Below are 19,104 nucleotides of genomic sequence, written 5' to 3' on the forward strand. Positions count from 1 at the left end.
TCAGGTTCAGGGTCAGGTTTAGGTTTAGGTTCAGGTTCAGGTTCAGGTTCAGGTTCAAGTTCAGGTTGAATTTTCCCTTCAAGAAGAATGAAGAAAGATTCAAGGTAGGATGCAAACTTTGCAACCATTAGACACTGTCTCTTGAACACGTCCAATATCTCTGCATGTAGATGCAACACTCGAAGACCTAATTTAGACTCCGCATGCCAAATCAATTGATTTCCTTAAAAATCTTGATTCAGGAAAAACCAAAACTGATCTGCTTCTTCATCAAACTGATATGATTGAAGGCTTGAAAATAACAAGTTGAGCTCTCCTTCACACATAAAAAACACCACCAAGATGGCTTGCTCACATCCCCTATCAAAAATAGAAAGAAATCCACTTTGTAGCTGCAAAATTGTCCAATCAATGATATCTCCCTGAAAATGAAAACTTTTGACTTCTGCTCCTTGAAGAATTTCCCTTATTTCATCAAGCATGAAGACATAAAACCAATGAGATATAAGAATATCAACATCACCTCCTCCATCAACAACATCACATAAAAATGTAGAACCATCTTCACGAAAATCCACTTCACCATCATCAGGAACTTGCAAAATACTTACGTAATCATTAATCAAAACCATTTCCTCAGCATCAACCAAACCATTGACATCAGAAACTTGGTATAAATCATCAAGAATATCATCAGTAAAATGAACTTCATTGAAAAAAGATGGACTTCCAAAATCCATGACTAAATTTATAAAAGCACCAACATCATAAAGATCATTGATAACAACATCATCATTCAAGAAACCTTTTGTAACATCAAGATTTGAAGAAGGATCCATATTCTTGATTTGAGTAAGCTGAAGCTTCATGTCCTCAATTTGATTATCCTTATCCAAAACAACTTGCTTAAGAGCATCATAAACTTCATAACAGTAAGAAATATGCAAGTCGGCTTTAGTTTGAACCTGAGAAATCTCCGCCATTAATGATGTCTTCTCTTCTTGAAGTTGAAAGCGCTTCATTTGCTGCAACCATACTTGGATGCCTCTCATTCTCTAGCTCTAATGAGAGATTATTGATCATGTTCTCTTGAGAAAGAACAAGACTTTGAAATTCAGCAAGTTCAGGTACATAACTTCTTTGCAAATCAGTAATCTGCATATCAGGGACCTGAATTCTGAAACTTTCCAAATCAGGGACCTTCAGTATCAAAATTGGTAACTCAGGGATCTGAAAGTCAAGATCCTTATCTTCATAAGCTGAATAACTCATATCCACTCCTAGAAATTGGCTTTCAGTCTTCAAAACTCCAAAAAATTCTTCTCCATCAACACAAACACCTCCCGGACTATCACTTGTCGAATACTCCTCATCAAGATTCATCAAAAATTGATTCATTACATCATCCTCATTAGTAGCACACATTATGTCTTTATCTATCTTCAGCTCTTCCACTTCATTACACTGAAATCTGATGTCTCCCTGAATTTCAACCTCTTCAAGATTGATGTCAAATGTTGGTATACGGGTTTGTATGGGATATTGGTGGCTTCTCTCGCTCACTCCCACTTGGATTCCCTTCTTCTTAGTCATCAATTCTTATTTTGGATAACTTGTGTTCTCTTCCGACAAAGAGACGAGTCTCTTTGATGTGAGGTTTGGGGATAGCTGGAAGTCCTCTTGGCTCCTTTGGCTCATGAGCTGCTCCTGGCTTCCTCTTTCTTCCTTCATCATCTTTTGGACTTCATCTCCCTTGCATCGAACAACATCTCCTTCTCGAATCAACTTCTTCTCAATAATCTGAGTACCTACAACTTTGAGAACATCAAAATCAGGTTGAAAAACTTTAGGTGCTGAAAATTCAAATTCAAGCTTTGAAACTTCAGTTTTTGAAACTGCGGGTGCTTGAAAAACTGTTGGTAACTGAAAACTGACAACTTGAGGTTGTTTTATGTTGGAAACAATAACAGGTTGTTGAAAACACCATTGAGAATCATCATCACTAAGGTAATGATCAAAATCATCTTCATACTTCTTTGAAATACGTTCACATGCTTCTTGCAACCTTGATATTCGTCGAGCCGTAGAGCATGACTTCCTCTTCCTACCAACTCGACTATTATGCCAGTTGTGTGCATCATCAAGAAAATAAAAAAAATAATCTAGATCCTCTTGAGCATCACACATGTCCTGATGACATGATGCATCCTGAAAACTCTGCATAATTTCATACAACTCCCTTCACAACTTTCACATGCAATACTTGACACAAACATCTTCTTTGTGACAAGGCTTATACATATAAGGACATTGCTTTGCACACTGCCCATCTTTTTGACAAATAGCACACTTTTCCTTCTTCTTCTTTGCCGCCATAAAGCAAAGATTAAAGCAATATAGAAAAATAATAATTGCATATTGAAATAACCTTCAAAAAACTGCATAAAACTATGTACTGCATAAACTGCATACTTTTAGAAACTGAAAACTGTCTACAGTAGCAAACTGTAATCACCTGGATTGAACTAAAACTGATTCTGCAACAAACGGCACAGAATTTGCACAGAAACTGCACAGAGACTTCAAAACTGTTTGGGCTAACAATACATTGACCAATGGTCCCAAAAGTGGGTTTTACTGTGGGATGAGTTGTTTGTTGGCCTTCTTGGTTTGTTGGTGGGGTTTCCTGCAGCCTATTTTTAGGTTCATGCAGTTCAATCCCCTCCCCAACAATTTCTACCCCTACAGCAAGTTCCCCTACTGATTCTTCTTGGTCATCATTACCTGACTCTTTTCCTTGTCTTCCTCTTGCAGATAACTCCCTTCTTAATCTAAGCCTTGCGCCATATGAGTGTTGTGGTACATTGGACCCTTGCCCTGATCCACTCATGCATTTCTTCTGCTTCTCTGTGTAAAATATTGTGCTAACCCTCTCCTTTTATACAAATTGTAACATGAAGGTAAATTGCATGCCCCAAAGGGTAAACATGTTGTAACTACCTTGTCAGTGATTAGAATTCTGACTTCCCTTGGCAATTGTGGAAAGAACTCCTTCAAGATTTGCGTTGCATACTCATCAGACGCTTCCTGTGGGGTTGCCTAATTCAAAAATTCCCGTCGATGTCAAACAGCAGTTCAGTTCCCTGCTTCATTCCTTAGGCCAATATGGTTCAGGCAAAATTTGAACCAAAAGCAGGATCGCTAAATGTTAGGGGCACACAGCCCTAACATGTATTCAATGCAGAAAACATGCAGTTTACAGGAATCAGGAATAGTAAACTGAGTATTCATATACAATACTGCAAAGTAAATAAGCAAAGAACACCATAAGGAAGAGGAAAAGAGACTTCCATCAAATTATCTTCATCATCATCACCCAATTACAGAGCATAAACAGCAATACGAGATCAGGAGAAAGAGAACTGCCTCGATAGTTATCCCAAAACTTCCTCACGCCGTCAGATACTATAAGGCACATTCAAAACTACCCAAAAGTATAAGTACTAATGTCCACATATCCCTAAGGTTCAAAAGTTAAAGGTCTTAGTTACAGTTTAAAATATAATATCCTGAATGCCTTGTAAGATCAGGCACTAACACTGTCTTGAGTGGATGAGTTTTTTTATCAACGCCATGAGGCAAGATACTATACAAAGATAGATCTTCGTTCAGGATACCACCAATTGCGTATCCTTTTGAAAGATATCTCTAAGATTGCCTTTAGAACACGGTTTGGGCATTATAAGTTTCTAGTTATACCTTTTGGTTTAATCAATGCTCCAACTACATCTATGACACTCAAGGATAGTGTCTTACGTCCCTATCGTGGAAAAGTTGTTGTGATTTTCCTTGATGGCATTCTCATTTACAATAGTAAGACTTAAGATGAACACATGGAACACTACAATTAGTGTTCGACTAGCTACAAACTCACTCCGTGTATGCTAAACCAAGCAAGAGCAATTTCTTTAAAATAGAGATACATTACCTCGGTCATGTGATCTCTTATTCTGGCATCAAGATGGACACCGACAAGACCGCTGTCATTCTTCAATGGCCACATCCCAACATGGTTGAGGAGCTTCAAATCTTCTTAGGCTTGGATGGTTTTTATTGACAATATATCCGTGGTTATGTCAAAATCGTTGTTCCTTGATAGATCAACTTAAAGCACAAGGTAAGACCTTTTCTTGGGAAGAGTCCCAACAACGCAGTTTTGAATAGCTCAAGGTAGAAACCCAAGGAGCTATTCACACAACAATCAAGCAAGGACATTATTGTAAATGAATGCATCCAAGAGTAACATTTGATGTGTATGTAGTCACTTTTTAATATATTAATCTATCTTGATTCTAAAGAGAGTAGACACCACCAAGGGAGTCCCTTGGTAAGACCCTCTCTCACACAAGCACTTGTGTCATGGGGAAAGACGACCTAAATAAGTTCAATTGCACATGGTTTTACACTTGGCAGGTGAAACTCAAGGGGTATCTCATGAAGAAAGGGCTATGGAGTGTGATGAGGCCATTGAGTGATGGGGAAATTGTTCAAAATAGAGCTAGCATGTCACAATTCCAAATCCATGATGAACAAGTAGTTGGCATCATCCTCACAACACTTCACAATAATTAGGTGCACTACTTAGTTGAAGCCACCATTGCTCTTAGTGCATGGAAAACCCTAGAAACAATATATGGTTGATTCCCTTTTGAAGATCTAGGATTTATATTGATCCCTCCAGGTCTAGTTTGTGTGTCCATCATCGTCATTAATACTAGCATATCCATTGTATCTATCCGTATAATCATCATGCTCTCTATGAGTCCTTTGGTTACCGCATCTATGTGGCTATGATCAAGGTTAAAAGCACAACGGCACTGTCTTTAGGATCTTGAATGCATGTTATAATGTGCGATCTTGTTTTTTAATCTACGGCTGTTATCATGAGATGTGGAGAATGTGGTGGCCTCTTTTTCTTTAAATAATTTATTTAGGCCAAACAAATAGACACAACAATAATAAATACATTCTCCTCAAGATGAAGCGAATCCTTCAACTCGTTAACATGAAATACAAGATGCACTTGAGAGGTCTCAACAGCTCACATTTGTTAGGTACATCCCCCAATCTTCTTAAGGATATAATAGGCCCACATTACATTGAGGAAAGGTTATTGCACTTTCTTATTTTTCATGGTTTCTAACTATGCAGGGACCTTCAAAAATCGCAAACTCACCTTCTTCAAAGGTTACTTTTCTTAGCTTTGCACTACAGATGCTTTCTCTTACTACTTGTTGCATGTCATTCATGTCTTCAAGAAATTTCTTCCAACAAAGTGTCATGCATCTCTTGTCCTTCTCTAGCCATACAACCATAAGAGATTTAAGCTAAATCCCATACATAAACATGAAAGATGTCAAGCTTCTAGCCAAATGTCTAGAGCTATTGTTAAAAAAATCCAAATTAAATACTCCTCTCATTTAGATTGTTTCTTGCTTACATAAGAGTGCAACATATCAAATCTGGTTGACTCTCTTAGTTCTACCATCAGAGTGTGGGTGATTAATTGTACATGTACCCAAAGTATTGTCCTCCAACTTTTTGAAGACCTCTTCAAAAGTGGATCCTTAATGGTCCTTCTCAATCTGAAATTTAATATATTGCCAAACCATATAGCTTGTAGAAATACATACACACACAATGGAGAGATCACCTTTCTCAATGCAATCAAGCACATGCACATAGGATCTCTCTCTCTCTCTCTCTCTCTCTCTCTCTCACACACACACACACACACACACACACACACACACACACACACACACACACACACACACACACACACACACACACACACACACACACACACACACACACACACACACACACACACACACACACACACACACACACACACACACACACACACACACACACACACACGTATACAGTTGAAAATAGAGAAATAATAGCATCAATGGAGAGCAAAGAGAGTGACCATTCATAAGAATCCCATCACCTATATAATCATTACATTATCATGCATTAATGACACAAGCTATATAGAGCTCGAGATTAAAGATTTGAGAGTTCTAGCTTAAAGGCAAAGAAAGAAGCCGTTTCATATCTTCACATACTGACTCAATACTTGGGATTTTCATATGCATTGTTAGACAGTGCTCTGCAAAAACTAATTTTAGCAGATGTAAAGTAATAAATTGTACCATAGTAGAGCATTGGATAACATAGGGAATTACAAACTCATCTGCATTGCCACTTGATGCTCTTGAAAATGTACAATGATTCTTGCATATCAAACATAGGACAAAATAGGTGGAAAAATGAGCGAAACATATGCTCCAAGTTGTCACACATGTCATCCCCGTCCTTCCATGGATGTACTTCAATCACCTATTATGATGCTCCAAACTGGCCTTGGCATGAACATTATTGCACACTCTCATGTCATATTAGACTCGAAGCTGACGTCATTGTCCTATTCTACAAAGCTTTCTAGTAGCTATAGCTTGAAGTTTATACTACAAAATCTGCCTCAAACTCTTCAATCACCACCAAGAACATAATCATTATTGAACTACAGAACCAACAATTTTTTGGCCAATGTAAATTCAATGTTGCTTATATAGCCAAACCAAGGTTACATGCTATGCAATATTTAGTAGAGCTTAGAGAGCAAGAAAACGCAACACTAATTACTCACGCAAACTATGGTCACATGATGAAATCTCACATTCTTAGAAGCATTATACAATCGCTTACAATTATGGCAAGGTGTTAGAGGTTATAACCCACACAATCCCACCCCACAGATAGAAAAGACCTTTCAAACATGGAATACCCATTTTCAATGAACTCCATATAAGACTGATGTGCAAGATCATGTATGAAGAGCGATAGTACTCTATATATTGTACTCACTGTAAAACCTCATAGTAGAATCGGGGGCTCAATGTGCGTGCGCATGTGCTTGTACAATTACATGCAAATATGAATTTTGATTTAAAATTTTACTTCAAATGAAAATTTATGTTCTTTTTTGGGGTTAGGGGACACACACACACACACACACACACACACACACACACACACACACATATGAGAGATGAGAATGTACAATTTTTCTTGTATATCACAACATAGGCAAAAATAGGTGACAAGATGGTTGTAACGTCTGTTCAAGGTCTTCACACATACACTCCGCATCTCTCCATGGATGTACTTGAATCACTTATGATGATGCTCCGTGTACTTGAATCACTTATTATGATGCTCCATGTGTAGTAATTGGCCTTGGCATGAACATTATTTCACACTCTCTCACAATCTTAATGAACTCAAAGCTGGAATCATTGTCCTATCCTACAAATCTTTCAACAACTTCAACTTCATGTTAATACTACAAAAGCTTCAATTTGATACTTTAAAAGTTGCCTCGAAGTGCGTGTGCACGTGCATCCGCAATTACATGCAAATAAAAATTTGGATTTGAGAAATTATGTGGTATGCATATTAGTGCTCTTGAAGAGGTGGAAAACGGGCATGGGGGGAATAATGCACAGTAATTCCATGGAATAGTAAAAGTAAAGGCCAGCAGGATTATCCGATAAATAGGATATGCTGCTTAATTAGGGGGCGCTGCCATGTGTGTATCCTCTGGATATCCAAAAAATAGGATAAAAGTGATGAAAAAAATGATACATATTGCTAGATGTGGCTACAATAATCTCATCAAAGGTGGAGTGAGTACATGTGCATGTATAAGGAGGGTACGGAGCTCTATTTCTAGTGGATGTGAAAAAAATATATGCTCAGGGAGTACAACCATGATATCCAAAACTAGCTCCATCCGGTACCAAATTGGGGTGTGTGGTATATAATGCATAGGTGGATTAGGTAAGAAAATCCCTTGTAGTATATCAACATCGAAGAATGCTTGTTGTATCTCTCTTTGTCTAGCCTACTCATGCTGTGTACGAATCTGATGAATCTCTCTCTAGTGTGCTCATTGATCACGATATGCCACTGCTCTAGGTCATCTCTTGGATTGGACCTCATCTGTCTGCTGTAGAGTGACTCTCCTTGGTGTGGTAATGGCAGGTGGTGCTAGGGTCACTCGATGGAAAAGTCTCTAAGCGAAGACTGTTTACCTCCACCAGGTGAAGGGGGGGGGGGGGGGGGGGGGGGGGGGGTGATGTACTCTCTAGATGAAATATACTATTTGAAAAAGAGCATACACTAGCATGGGTGCTGCGGCTAGCTATACTCTCATGACATGCTCATGACATGTGGCACTTAGGGTTTTACGCGTATCAAGCAGAATAGCATAATGATCTATGGCCTCTCAACCTGTGTCCACCAAGCTTCTGTAAGACTCGGTGCCCAAACTAGTGCTGCATACATGAGAGTTGGGGTGACTAGGGTGTCGAAGAGTCATTTTTACTTCGTTAGCATAGCAGTCCCATTCAAAAATCTGGCTTCTCGTCCTCCCATGTGGCATCTTTTTTTATCGACGCCTCGCTTTCACGCAGTAATTTTAGAGCAGCGGCACATAGCGAAGCGAAGGGCTCTCTCCAGATGCAATCACCTACGTATGCATCTTTTTTTATGGACGCCTTGCTTTTCACGCAGTGACTTCAGAGCAGTGTGGACTCTTGCACTGATTGCAGCAGGGCAGAAAACTCTACTCCAACTGCAATCACCTATGCAGCATGGTGAAGGCATGTGGCTCTACACATGCATCTTGAAGGCATGTGTAGACAAAACAGTGACGGCCATTAATTGTTCAAGAGCTGGAAAAGATATCTCGACCTGTCAAGGGCCGTGATGATATCAAAGCTGTGGCGACTATTTCTTCCGGTAATGATGATGCCATAGGTACCATGATTGCTGATGCCATCGGCAAGGTTGGTCCAGATGGTGTGTTGTCAATTGAATCATCATCGTCCTTTGAGACGACAATCACAGGAATGGAGATCGACAGGGGGTATATCTCCCCTCAATTCGTGACTAACCAGGAAAAGCTCATTGTGGAATTTGATAATGCAAGAATCCTTGTCACTGATCAGAAATTAGCCACTATCAAAGACATTCTATCAGTTCTAGAGAAAGTTACACAGTTGAATGCTCCTTTGGTGATTGTTGTTGAGGATGTATCAAGAGAAGATTTAGCAACTCTGGTGGTGAATAAGATGAGAGGAATCATGAAAGTGGCTGCTCTAAAAGCACCAGGATTTGGTGAGAGACGGAAAGCCTTACTGCAGGACATTGCCATCGTCACTGGTGCTGAGTTCATAGCCAGTGATCTTGGCTTGAAGCCTGAAAGTGTTATTGTTGAGCAGCTAGGGATTGACCAGAAGGTGACAATGACCAACAAGTCAACGACCATTATCGCCGATGTAGCCACCAAGGATGAAATCCAACCTCGCATTGCTCAAATCAAGAAAGAACTTGTAGAAACCAACTCTGTATATGACCAAGAAAAGTTGTCGCAGAGAGTGGCAAAGCGCTCTGGTGGGGTTGCTGTCATTAAGGTGGGAGCAGCCACAGAGGCTGAGCTGGAAGATAAGAAACTCGGAATTGAAGATGCAAAGAATGCTACTTTTGCTGCAATTGAAGAGGTCATATATTGTTCCGGGTGGAGGGGTAGCCTTTGTTCATTTCTGTCTTGGTCCCTGGTATCAAGGACACATTTGTAGATCCTGAAGAGAAGCTCGGTGATGATATTGTACAAAAGGCTCTATCAACTCCCGCTGCTTTGATTGCAGATAACGCAGGGACTGAAGGTGCTTTTGTTATTGAGAAGCTTCTTGAGAGTGATTGGGAAATCGGTTACAATGCTATGACTGACAAGTATGAGAACTTATTGGAGGCTGGTGTCATTGATCCTGCAAAGGTGACCAGATGTGCATTGCAGAATGCCACCTCCATCGCGGGCATGGTTCTGACAACCCAAAAGTCCATTGTTGAGGATGGCCCGAGCTGCCATGGCTGCCAAAGAATGTCGGATTTGAGGAGAGAACAATAATGGGGGCATGTGGTTCTACGCAAGGTGTTGATATGGGCACAGAAATTCACAATTATATTGTTATTCAGAGGCTGTTGAAAAAAGAAGCCGTGCTTGGCCTTGTCTTTGTCGATATGTGTGCCACTCAGCAGATGCAAAGCGAGGGTCTCTCTCCAGATGCAATCACCTAGCGAGGATTCTGAAGGCATGTTGCTCTACGCATACATCTTGAAGGCGCTGGTAGGGCACAGAAATTCACAATTATATTGCTAATCAGAGGCTGTTGAAAATCAAAGTTGTGCTTGGCACTGTCTTGGTCGATATGTATGTCAAATGTGGTGCACTTGAGAAAGCACAAAAAGTGCTTGAGAAGCTTCCTATCCAGAGTGTTGCCTCTTTGAATGCATTGTCTGTAGGATGTGCTCAACGAGAGTAGGGCTAGAAACCTCTAGGCTATTTTCAGCAGATGCGAAGCGAGGGCCTCTCTCTGGGTGCAATCACCTACACATGCCTCTTGAAGGTATGTGGCTCTACTCAAGATGCTGATATTGGCAGAAAACTTCACAATTAGTCGAAGACTCTTGAAAAAAAATGTTGTGCTTATTAGTGCCTTGGTCAATATGTATGTCAAATGTGATGCGCTTGAGAAAGCACTAACTGCTTGAGGAGCTCTCTGTCCAGAATGCCACCACTTCCAATGAATGCAATGATTCCAGAATGTGCACAATGAGAGCATGGAGAGCGTCCATGTGACTGTCCTCTTTTTTAACGTTTATCAGCTATGTGGGCACTCTCTTGGTCGATATGTATGCCAAATGTGGTGCGCTTGAGAGAGCACAAAAATTTCTTCAGGAGCTTCCTATCTAGAATGTCAGCATTGATTGCGGGATGTGCGCAATAAGAGCAGGGCTAGGAAGCTCTTGGCTGTCTTCACTGGATGCAAAGCGAGGGCCTCTCTCAAGATGCAATCACATAAGCGTGCATCTTTAATGCACGTGGTTATACGCAAGATGCTGATATGGGCTTAAAAATTAACTCTAAAATTGTTAGTCAAGGGCTGTTGCAAAAAAATTTTGTGCTTGGCAATGCCTTGGTCGATATGTATGCCAAATGTGATGCGGGATGTTGTCTTTTGGAACGCACTGGTTGCAGGATATGCCGGACAAGGGCCCATGCCAGAAGTTTTGGGTTGTTTTCAACAGGTGCTTGAGGAGCTCACTATTCGAAACGACGTTAACTGATTGTGGGATATGCACAATAGGAGTAGGGGCAGAAAACTCTATGCTATTTTCGCGGATGCAAAGCGAGAGCCTCTGTCCAGATGCAATCGCATCTTGAAGGCATGTGGCTCTACGCAAGATGTTGATATGGGCTTAAAAATTCACTTTGATATTGTTAGTCAGGGGCTATTGCAAAAAAATTCGTGTTTGGCAATGCTTAGGTTGATATGTATGCCAGATGTGGTGCGGGATGTCGTTTTTTGGAATGCACGAATTGCAGGATATGCCCAGCAAGGAAGCTCTGGGATGTTTTCGACACGTGCTCGAGGAGCTTACTACTCGGAATGGCGTGAAAACTGATTGCGGGACACACACAACAAGAGCAGGGAAAGAAAGCTCTAGGCTATTTTCAGCGGATGCAAATCGAAAACCTATGTCCAGATGCAATCACCTATGCGTACATCTTGAAGGCATGTGGCTGCACGTAAGACGTTGATATGGGCACAAAACTTCACAGCAGTAAGTCAGAGATTGTTGAAAAAAGTGGTTGTGCTTGGCACTATCTTGCTCGATATGCAAGCCAAATATGGTGCGCTTGGAAAAACACAAAAATTCACATCAGTTTGAGTGGTATCGTGTGGCAAGGAAGCACTACCTTGCTCGATATGCATGGCAAATATGGTGTGCTTGAGAAAGAATAAAAAGTTCTTGAGGAGCTTGCTGTTCGGAATGTCGCCTCTTATAAGATACTGATTGTGGGAATATATTGTTAGTCAGAGGCTGTTGAAAAAAGATGTCGTGATTGGCACTGTCTTGGTTGATATGTATGCCAAATGTGGTGTGCTTGAGAAAGCACAAAAAGTGCAGGAGGAGCTTCTTGTCCGGAATGTCACCTCTTCCAAGGACTGCACGAATTGCGGGATTGCGCAACAAGAGCAGGGCCAGAACTCTCGAAGTCCAATTACCCACACAAGCATCTTGAAGGCATGTCGCTCTACACAAGATGCTGATATGGGCACAAAAATTACATTGTCAAAAAATATGCCGTGCTTGACACTGTCTTGGTCGATATGCATGCCAAATATGGTGTGCTTGGAAAAACACAAAAATTCACATCAGTTTTAGTGGTATCGTGTAGCAAGGAAGCACTACCTTGCTCGATATGCATGGCAAATATGGTGCGCTTCAGAAAGCATAAAAAGTTCTTGAGAAGCTTACTGTCCAGAATGTTGCCTCTTGTAAGGCACTGATTGTGGGAATATATTGTTAGTCAGAGGCTGTTGAAAAAGGATGTCGTGATTGGCACTGTCTTGGTTGATATGTATGCCAAATGTGGTGTGCTTGAGAAAGCACAAAAAGTGCAGGAGGAGCTTCCTGTCCGGAATGTCACCTCTTCCAAGGACTGCACTAATTGCGGGATTGCGCAACAAGAGCAGGGCCAGAACTCTCAAAGTCCAATTACCTACGCAAGCATCTTGAAGGCATGTCGCTCTCCGCAAGATGCTGATATGGGCACAAAAATTACATTGTCAAAAAATATGCCGTGCTTGACACTATCTTGGTCGATATGTATGCCTAATGTTGTGCGCTTGAGAAAGCAAAAAAATTGCTTCAGGAGATGCGTGTTTGGAATATCAACACTGATTGTGGGAAGTGTGCAATGAAACCTGGGCTCAAAAGCTCTAGGCTGTTTTCAGCAGATGCGAAGCGAGTGCCTCACACACAACAGGAGCAGGGTTAGAAAGCTGTTTTCAGCGGACTCAAAGCGACGGCCTCTCTTCAGCTGCAATTACATAAGCATGCATCTTGAAGGCATGTGTCTATACGCAAGATGCCAATATGGGCTTGAAAATTCACTCTGATATTGTTAGTCAAGGGCTGTTGCAAAAAATTGTCTTGCTTGGCAATGCCTTGGTCGATACGTATGCTAAATGTGGTGCACTTCAAAAAGCACAAAATGTGCCTGAGGAGCTTCCAGTATCGAATGCCTCTTTTGGAGTCCATTGACTGTGGGATACACGCGACAGGAGCAAGATAGAAAGCTCTCGATTGTTTTCAGCGGATGCAAAAAGCTCTGGGGTGTTTTAACCAAATACGAAGGGAAAGCCCACCCCGCCTCCAGTATGCACCTACTGTGCTCAAAACCAGTATGCACCTACACACTCAAAATGGTTCTCTACCACTGTGAAAAAGAGCCCTCTTGGTGCTTCCATACCAAATCTTGGTAACGCAACTTCAGACTTTGCAATGTCCACTCCGCCTCAACTATCATGTTTGTTTCGAGCAGTGCTGTTATACGGAAGCTTAAATGCAACCTGCGTGCCTCGACGATAATCAATCTATCGTACGGTGAGTAACCATTACTATTTCTTGATTTTTGACACTGAGAACGCAGTTAATGAACTTACTGAAAATGGTGTGCTGCCGTGGGAATGGCACGTTCCCTCGTATTATAAAAATTGGGAAGGATTGTGCAAACTCTCCCATGCAAGGAGGCTTGCATGTTTTCTTTCTTTTCGAATCATAGAAATGGGACAACAAAAAATTAATAACATTAACATCCTGTATGATTACAAACATCGAGCTCGATAAAACTCTAACCCTCCTTGTGGTTTTTTGCGAGGTAAACCTCTGAAAGACAAGGTGGATTTGCTCTAGATTATCTTTGAGCAGATACAATGTGAGCGTGTTTCGCCAAATGCAGTGACATACATTTACACATTGAAGGTTGTGCCACAATCAAAGCTACGAAGCTGATTCATGATGAGATTCTAAGGTGTCGGCTTTTGCAAAGCCATGTCGCGCTGGGTGGTGCGCTCATGGACATGTAAATTTGAAATGTTGTCTCTTGGACAATGTCACTCATGGATGGGAAGGGAAGAGCTGTCTTCAAATTCAAATCGCCTATACTTGCACCTTCTAACCTTGTTGCCTTACGCAAGAAATCAACATGGTTGAGAATATTCATGACAAGATCACCATATGAAGCAGCTTTGGGTGGAGTCTGCAAAAAATATTATCCACAAATTAATCAAGAACCATTGCATGCCAAACTTGCATGCGTGAAAGGTATCAAGCTCTCTCTCTCTCTCTCTCTCTCTCTCTCCATCCATTTTCTTTTTCAAGGATATATACTCTTGTTGAATCTTCAAATGACACAATCACACTTACACAAGAAGATTCAAGATCATTGCGTTGTAAACACAAGACCATGTCTAACTTCGAATCATAGGATTTATAGAAAGCAAAGCATAATCTCTCTCTCTGTGTGTGTGTGTGTGTGTGTGTGTGTGTGTGTGTGTGTGTGTGTGTGTCTCCTCCCCATTGTCTCTCTCTCCCCTCATAGCTTTTCCCTTCTAGGTTCTAATTACTTCGTTAGTGCATAGCGAGATTCAAAAATTTTGTTTTCTCTTACCCTCGGACTCACTTCAATTCAATATAAATGCAGCTAACGAAGCACTCTATTTTGGTGTGGGGATCCTAAAAATGTGTATGGTAGCATTGGCAGTCTAGCATCACCAGTGCCGCATTTCCTCATGTGATCCTATCTCTAGCTGCACTTGCCACATTGGAGAATCGTCCTATAGTCGCAGTAAAAGTTATCTCCACGTATACATATGAGTCAATGGCATTGACTTGCTTGCCTGCTAGTGTAAAACATGCTCTACTTTTGATCTTCATGGATGTATGGAAAATAAGAACCTTGGTCTTACGAAGGTTCATGGTGAGACCTCTCTGTGTGTAGAAGTCCTCCAAGATTTGGAGATGTTGTAACACGTCTTGTGACTCAGATGCTAGTACAATATCGTCAGCATATATCATATAACATAATAGGTGTACTTGCTAAATCCATGCCCTTGAAGGATCTTCTCTGAAAACATCAATATATGGCCCAAAAAAAGTAGGTGAAAGAGAACAACCTTGCTCCACCCCAATGGTGCTAGCAAGAGATAGTGAGGTGCCTCCTAGACAAGCTTGGTCAGTGTGTGACCAAACATGATAGTCCTATAATCACCCATGTCAAGCAGATCCCTGAACTTGTGGATAGGTACAATGGTGTGCATAGTCCACTCTTAAGGAAATCCCTCCACCAATGCTCTATTTGTTAGGAAATAGGGTGTAGCTAAGTAGATATTAGAGTAGTTACTTAATGGAGAGAGATGATTTTTCACACATGAGAGATTAGAGTAGAGAGAGAGAGAGAGAGAGAGAGAGATACTTCAAAACAAGAAATAGATTACAAAGGGATTATACCCTTTTGGAGCTCCCGCCTTGCTTCACTCTCACCACCCCTCGTCCACCTTGTTGCATCAACTTCACAATGCTTCACCTCTTCAATCCGCTTTTGCGTGTAGAAAAGCCTCCCTTTATAGACCAAAAAGGCTGCTCTCTCTCATGAGAGGCATCCGTGTGTAGCCGCCCTTGTGTAGACAAGTCCGCGTTGAATTCTCTCATGCGTCCATGTGTGGCCGCCCTTGAGAATACAAGTCCGATTCACCGGCCATTGACTTCCGACCACCGGCCAACCGATCGGCCGTTTTTCGACCACTTTCCCACCGTCGTCCTGCCATAATATTCTAGCAAAGCCGGAAATTTTGGTTTTTTGACGAGTGATGTTCTCTTCATGCATGATGGCTTCTCCTCATGACAGGGGTCTTACAAATGTGCATGCTTAATACAAAAATTACAAGGGGTAAATCAGGCTCTATAAATAACAATCTCCCACTTGGAGACTGATCTCTGCACCAAATATGTGACTGTTTCCATCCTGGCTTCTTATCCTTGAATGTTGATTGAAGATGAGCAAAAGCTCAACTTCTCCTTGTTGACTACCTTTGTAAACATGTCTGCAATATTTTCACTTATATGCACCTTTCCTAGCTTTAGTTGTCCCTCTTCCAAAAGAGTGCGTATGAAGTGATATTTCACCTCAATGTGCTTTGTCCTTGAATGAAAGGCTGAATTCTTCACAATATGGATAGCTCTTTGGCTATCACTGTATAAGACACAATTGTCTTGCTTGTATCCAAGCTCTTCTAAGAATCTATGAATCCATAAAATTTCTTTGCTTGCCTCTGTCAAGGCTATAGACTTTGCTTCCGTGGTAGAAAGTGAGACCACTTTCAACATATTTGAAGCCTAGCTTATTGTTGTTCCTGTAACTATGAAGACATAGCCAGTAGTGCTCCTTCAAGTATCTTTGTCACCTGCCAAATCTGCATGAGCATACCCTTGCAAAAAAATATCAGGGCCTCCAAAATAAAAAGAATTTGTTGTTGTCTCTTTTAGATACCTAAGTATCCACTTCACAGCTTACCAATGCTCTTTACCTGGGTTGTCCATGAACCTACTTACAACTCCCATTACATTTGCAATGTCTGGCCTTATCTAGACCATAGCGTACATAAGAGAACCTATCGCTACAGCATATGGAACTTTAGACATATAGGCTATCTCCTCTTGTGTCTTTGGATACATATCCTTGGTTAGTTGAAAGTGACCAGCCAAAGGTGTAGAAACCACTTTTGCATTTTGCATTGCAAACCTTTTTAGTAACTTCTTGATGTAATCCTCCTACAATAGCTTTATTGTCTTCTTCATCCTGTCCCTTGATATCTTCGTACCAAGTATCTTCTTTGTAGCACCTAAATCTTTCATTGAAAAGATTTAGATAGTTCCTCTTTTAGGTCTTTGATGTCCTTTAGGCTAGCACTTGCAATCAACATGTCATCAACATACAACAATAGGATGATGAACTTCCCATCTCCCAAATTCTTTGTGTAGATGCAGTGATCTGAGTTGCATCTTGTGAATCCATGATCCAACATCCATCAATCAAACTTCAAGTACCATTGTCTTTATGATTTCTTTAAACCATACAAACTCTTCTATAATCTGCAAACCATTGTCTCCTTACCCTTTACTTCATACCCGTTTGGATGAAGCACGTAAGTTTCCTCCTCTTAGTCACCGTGAGGAAATGTCATATTTACATCCATTTTCTCAAGATCTAAATCATGAGCAGGCACAAGACTTAAGACAAGTCTAATTGAGTTAGTTTTTACAACAGGAGAAAATATTTCATTGAAATCAATACTTTTCTTTTAAGAAAACCCTTTTACCACAAGCCTAAACTTGTACCTTTTCTTCCCACCTTCTTCTTCCTTCAGCTTGTACACCCATTTGTTCTGAAGTGCTCGCTTATCTTTAGGCAAATCAACCAACTCCCATGTTTGGTTGAGATGTAATGAGTCCATCTCCACTTGCATGCTTTTCACCCATTCTTCTTTGGATTCATATTGCATAGCTTCATCGTAATATTCCGGCTCTCCAAAATTTGAGACCAAGAGATGGTTGGAGAAAGGAACGAACCTTTCTGGAGGTCTACTTTCTCTTGTACATATTTGGGGAATAGGTTGAGCCTTCTCATTTGGTTGACATTGTTGCACATTGTCACCGTTTGTACTCCTTGAGTCTTCACTGTCCTCAAGCTCCATGTACTCATCACCTGTTTCTTTTGTTTGTTTTCTTTCCAAGTAATCTTTGTACATATTTTTTTCATTGAAAATTACATCCCTACTTCTAAATATTTTACCCTCTTCAAGATTCCATAGGCGATACCCAAAGTCACCTTCTCCATAGCCAATAAAAAAATACTTTTTGGACTTTGCATCTAGCTTTGACCTTAGGATTCTATCTATGTGCATGAAAACCTCGCACCAACACTTTGAGAAATGCATGATTCACCGGTTTACCTGTCCATGCCTCTTGTGGAAGTCCACATCCAATGCCGTCGGAGGGTGACCGGTTCATCAAGTACATAGACGTACTTACTGCTTCCGCCCAAAGCTGAAGTGGCAAGCCTGCATGTAGACGCATGCTTCGTGCTCACTCCATGATTGTTATGTTCATCCTTTTGGAATTTCCATTTTGTTGAGATGCCCTTGGGATTGTCCTTTGCCTACGAATGCCATTGCTACCACAAAAGCTTTCAAAAGCTTAGTTGAAATATTCGCCTCCATTGTCGGGTCTGAGGCATTTAACCTTGGTACCTACTTCATTCTCCACAAAGGCTTTTCACCTTTGAAATATGAAAAACGCATCGGATTTATTCTTCATGACATAAATCCATGTTTTTCTAGTTGCATCGTCTATGAATGTTACATAGTACAATGAGCCACCAAGGGATGGTATACTTGCAGGACCCCAAACATCAGAATGAATCAATTCAAGTTTTTTTTTTCTTTCATTTCCTGCTTTTAGGAATTTTACCCTCTTTTGTTTACCATAAACACAATCTTCACAGAACTCTAAGTCTACTTCTTTCAAACGTGGTAGAAGCTTCTTTGATTGAAGGATTTGCATTCCTTTGGTACTCATATGCCCAAGCCGGTAGTGCCACACTGCACTGTTGACTTATGTACTTGTTACACAAGCTAAAGATTACGAGCTGATAGTACACAAGTAAAGTGTACCAACTGTGAGTCAATGTCAGTTAACAGAATCTGCTAAAGACTGAAGATGTATAGATGCACATTGAAGATCAAAGTGAAGAAGAAGTAAAGATTGGAGTTACACATTTATCACACATTTTCTCAAAATGGTCACGTATTGTAAATTCCCGATTTATTTCAAGCCATTGTAATATTTTAATGTGTTATGGGCTCAATAAGAGTTCCAAGATGTAAAGCATAGGTCACTTAGTGTACCTGGGTTACAGATACAATAAGTGTGGAGCCTCAAAGGTCTTGGGCGCTGGACATTACACATTTTAGACCTTGGCTAAGGTATAAAAGCCAACTTTGTAAAGATTTTATTAAGTTTTTTGGATAAGAAATACACAGCGTGAGCTAACGACGC

The 19,104-nt window shown here is 40.7% G+C and overlaps 1 pseudogene; it reads left to right on the plus strand.

Annotated features, from left to right (window-relative positions):
* The first annotated feature begins 8,792 nt into the window (after positions 1-8,792).
* On the plus strand, positions 8,793-10,045 carry LOC147446094 (chaperonin 60 subunit alpha 1, chloroplastic pseudogene; annotated as a pseudogene).
* Positions 10,046-19,104: the final 9,059 nt, after the last annotated feature.

Source organism: Adiantum capillus-veneris, chromosome 12 (genome assembly GCF_014529385.1).
Source record: "Adiantum capillus-veneris isolate H3 chromosome 12, ASM1452938v2, whole genome shotgun sequence".
NCBI lineage: Eukaryota > Viridiplantae > Streptophyta > Polypodiopsida > Polypodiales > Pteridaceae > Adiantum > Adiantum capillus-veneris.